Below are 5000 nucleotides of genomic sequence, written 5' to 3'. Positions count from 1 at the left end.
TAATTATAGCATAACAGATAATATGTACAGATTATATTATAGATCATGATGCAAAATAACACAGATGGAGTTGGTATTACCCCTTATGCAAACTGATTTATTTCAGATGTATTTCAATTCATTGTGGAGTAACATTTCTTAAAGTTGCTATTTGTGTATGAATGGGTGGCTTTACAAAACTTCATTGTACATTGCTACAAAGATCTGGAGTTTTTTGTGTTTAAATCTCAATGTTTTAATAGCAGTGGGTTTTAATGCTATATTTTTTTTTTGGAAAATGCCAAATGTAGTCAAAGTTTAGAGACACATACAAGGGATTACTATTTTTCTACGCTAGTTGGTCATGGTAAAGTTTAATGGACACAGTTAAAATTAGCAACCAGTTGAATATTACATTAAATTGGTTTAGTACAAATATAAACATTCAAAAAATTTAGTCTGGGAAAAAATGTCGGAATATTGTTTAAACAGTAGATATATACAGAGATGCTTATAGTATGGGCATAATAGTGAATTTTAATGAAGATCATGTATGAATCATGTTTGGGTTTATACACTCTCCTCCTCTGTGATCAACAATGGAGACCGAGACAAGTTGATAAAACAAAGAGGTATGGTTAACCCACATCCACTACTGAGATTTTTGTACTCCTCTTTCTCAGGTAGAATAAGCTAAGAATTTCTTGAATGGTAGCTCCAGACTTTAGTATAAGGCTTCAGAACTTTACAAGTTCCTCCTAGATGACTTTAATTGCATACATATTCATTATAGTGGATTTATTTTTATTTTTATTTTTATTTTTTTATACTGTCAACAGTATTTATTTAATTTCAGTCCATTGATTGATAACCATTAAGAGCAAATGTTATTTTGAGATGTGCTTTACAAATGTTTATGTCATAAATATGTTTTTCTTAATTTTCTTTGCCTTGATTTTTTTCAGGCCATAATACTGTATGGATAATCATTAGTGTGAGCAAAAGATGTTGCTTTAACTGTCGTTTTGCCTGTGTAAAAGAAAACATAATCCTTAAATGTCTGTGTGCATATATATTACAGATAATAATTAATGAATAGCCTTGGCATGACCCCCAATGAATCAAAAAAGTTATTTTAACAAAATATACACTGCACTATACCTTCACATCCTGCCTCCTCTTCACCATCCAAGTCACACTGTACAATACATGCACACTTTGCCTTCCCTGTACTACTGTACTTTTGTTAAGCACTTCTAGGTAAATTTCTAAAGATAGGCAGCACTGTCAAAATGTTTAAAAATAGCAAAAATTTATGTTAGGAAAGGGAGGGGCTTGAATAAGTAATGGATTAGTGTGATAAATACTATTTATTTTAAAAGTGTTATATGATAATATTTTGGATAGAGAAAGATATAAAGAACTACATCTCTAATATGTAAATAGAAAATGGAATCTCATTCAATTGTATTATTGAGATGTTAAATAAGGTCTGTATGGTGAGATCATAACAATTTAGAAGGGTTCTTGCAAGCCCATTTTGTTCTTATAAGTCTTTCACAAAGACACACATATATATATAAACATCTGATTACATTTTCACCTAAGACAAAATTCCAAGAATTTTGTTTGAAAGGAGCTAAAAGGGATCTTAGCCCCTAAAGGACATGCTGTCTTACAATCTCAAGCAGAAATGCACAAAACAATAATCACTTCTATCTACTCTAACTCAACATGCACAAAAAATAGTTGTATATTTGGAATCTAGTTATCAAGATTTAAAAACAGTAAAGTAAGTTTCTGGCTTCCTGGTATGTATACTGGTGCAGATTACCCATGTCTTCACCTGGGCATCAAAATGGTGTGCACATCCTTTAGGGGTAATGAAGTATCCATTCTTTAACATTATTTTGGGTACTAAACTACCTAAATAGTTATGTCTAGCATATGCCTCCCCAGTGACAAGCACTTTGAGTAGTATTGCATAAATGAGCACATTGTCTCCTGTTTGCTATACTGTTGTGATGATGTTAGTAAAATGGAATATGACATTGATCTTGGTTAACTTTTAAATCCTATCTTGGCTGTTAATTTCATATAAGTCTAGATATATTAATCTTGAATGTATAAGTATGAGCTTTAATATCTTAATTTAAGAAACATAATATTAATCTATAGAATGCATATATGAAGGGATGGGTTAGTTCACTGCAGTATCATATACAGTATTAATGATGATATCTGAAATGTGCATGTAAGTTCAACAGGCGACTGTAATTTATATTGGAAGTCCCTTACAACAGAATCTCTACATAATAATCAAATATGCAAAATAATACCCAGTGCTGTATGTCTGTAAAAGCATTTTAATCAAATCTTAAGAATGCTCGAACAAGAACACTAAATGTTGGTATTCAGATATTGCATGTGCATGCACAGTAGGCACTATTTATTATTTATTGTTGGAACTGTTCATTAAATTGAAGTTTTACTGAACATTATTATTTTGTATGTGACTTTTTCTTTCGGGTGCGGGTGCAGGTGTGTGTGTGTGTGTGTGTGTGTGTGTGTGTGTGTGTGTGTGTGTGTGTGTGTGTGTGTGTGTGTGTGTGTGTGTGTGTGTGTGTGTGTGTGTGTGTGTGTGTGTGTGTGTGTGTGTGTGTGTGTGTGTTCTGTGTGTGTCTGTGTGTGTGTGTGTGTGTGTCTGTCTGTCTGTGTGTCTGTGTGTGTGTGTGTGTGTGTGTCTGTCTGTGTGTCTGTGTGTGTGTGTGTGTGTGTGTGTGTGTGTGTGTGTGTGTGTGTGTGTGTGTGTGTGTGTGTGTGTGTCTGTGTGTGTTGGTATATGTAGGTTAGTGTATGTGTGAATGTGAGTACATGCAGGCATGCGTGTGTGTCTGTGTGCATGTGTGGGCACATATTTTACTGAACATGTAAAACATGCATTTGCTTTTGTGTGTGCAGGTGCGGGTGCAGGTGTGTGTGTGTGTGTGTGTGTGTTTGTGTGTGTGTGTGTGTGTGTGTGTGTGTGTGTGCATGAATGCATGCATGCATGCATGTGTGAATCAGTGTCTGCATGCTTGATTTACGGTTTATATTTTTCTTAATAGGCTTGAGCATAAATATCAATTTTGTCTTAGTTCAATTGGATGCACATACAATGAACATTTTCACATATATGATACTATTAAAATCAAATGGGATATAGGGAGATGCATTTTTCATTTTATCTTTGTAAAGAATTCTTTAAATTGAAGGTTAAACACACCTTATAGTAACACTGAATCTAATTCTACAATGAATTTAGTAAATGTTACACCTTGTTTCGAGAGGAGAATTCATGCTGGACAAATTGTAAACAAAACGATGGAAGGAAGAGAAGGAAAGTACACAATAATGCCATGGGACTTCTGCATCTGGAGAAGCAATAAGGAGAAAAGGCCTTTCGGGATAACTGTTTTCTTACTCTTCCCTTTGTTGTTTTGTTTGCAACATCATATAGCACCCATACAGTTTAAACGATAATATTTCCTACATTCATTCAAAATGTCTGAGGACGACAATCACAAGAGGGAAAAGCTAATGAGACGTGAATAATAGTTTCATCACTGCCTCAACAGTTAACTGGTCATGTATATGATTGTGTTAAGAAAAGGGAAAGTTGATTAACAGGAACCCAAGCTTAGCCAGATCAGTGCAGTATGTATCAGCAGTGCTTGAAAGTCATTCCAAGGCAAATCCTATTTTTATTTTTGTGCTAAATGGTGTTTTGTGAAATACAGGATGGTATGATGATGATATCTTGTTTTCCTCTCCTTGCAAATAAATCCAACAAGAGGCAAGACCAGTGGTTGTTTTGAGCATCAATTTTTAACATTCAGTCTACAATTTCAACATATTTCTTTAGCCCAGAAATACTACCAGCATATATTCTGAATTTCCATTAGTTTCTTCTTATGCTTAGCATTTCTGGTATGTATTTTTTTTTTTTTTTTTTTCACATTTTCTAATTATTTCAATTTGTTCGCTGTAAACAAGATATAGAAAAAGTGTAAAGGTGATTAAATTATTTTGCAAAGAAATAGATGTAATTGATGAGTTTCAGTTTGCAACATATCCACCAGATGTGTATGTAATTCTGATGAAAATCAATTAGATCTCTTGCTTTTGGAAGTTATTTTTTCTCAAATATAGTTTTTCTTCATTTCAGACTAGGAGTTATTACAAAAAATATTAATAGTACTAATTCTAATAATACTTATGAGGTTGAAAGTATTAGTAAGAACAGTACAAATATATAATAATACAATAGATCTGAAGAAGCATTAGTAAATGGTACTTTTTTCCTCAGGAAACTCAAGACATAATTGGTGTCAAAACATGTACATTTTCTAGAGAAAAGTTGAGGAATATTTCTAATGCTTGTGTTTTGGTCGTTCTCTTCGGATATGATGCCCAAATAAGTTGATTCCTTTAGATGCAAGAGTCGATGCTTTAGAAATAATACAACCTTATGTTGTATTAATCAATATTACTATGTCTAGATTTTCTTCAAAGATCCTTTCTTCACTTATTTGTGTTTCTCCAACATCCTATTTCGGCTGCTACTGTCATTCGTAGCTGAGAATATAAAACAAGTTTAATAAATCAACATACATATGTATATACTTTAATATTTATACATATCCTGACTATGATAATTGGATTAAGAGCAAGACTATACTAGTTCCAAAAGTGAAATATCTATATCTATGTATATATAGATGGATATATATATACTCATACATAAAATTCCCGTGGGCACTTGGCAGCAATGAATCAGAAATTCAAGTCCTAAATCAGGTTACTGAGGTTATATCTATGTGAGAAAGATGGTAGAATGCAGTAACGCATTTAACATAGAAATACAAATTTTACCTCCCTGACCAGGACTCGAACCTGAGCTGTCAGACTGACAGACCCAGATCTGAATCCAATGTATACACACATACACACATACACACACACACACACACACACACACA

At 33.2% G+C, this 5000-nt stretch overlaps 1 protein-coding gene across 3 annotated transcripts in view; it reads left to right on the top strand.

Moving 5' to 3' along the window:
• The window catches only part of LOC122255008 (cationic amino acid transporter 4), a 67610-nt gene extending 63836 nt beyond the window's left edge, over positions 1-3774 (top strand). For all 3 annotated transcript variants that reach the window (XM_086533154.1, XM_086533155.1, XM_086533153.1), the window contains one exon: positions 1-3774. This exon is cut by the window's left edge and continues 992 nt beyond it. The gene's annotated coding sequence lies outside the window, so the exon portion shown is untranslated.
• Positions 3775-5000: the final 1226 nt, after the last annotated feature.

The sequence above is a fragment of the Penaeus japonicus genome, unplaced genomic scaffold (assembly GCF_977035675.1).
Source record: "Penaeus japonicus unplaced genomic scaffold, GWHDUDI00000001_assembly GWHDUDI00000038, whole genome shotgun sequence".
NCBI lineage: Eukaryota > Metazoa > Arthropoda > Malacostraca > Decapoda > Penaeidae > Penaeus > Penaeus japonicus.
This window is presented reverse-complemented; position numbering and strand designations above follow the sequence as displayed.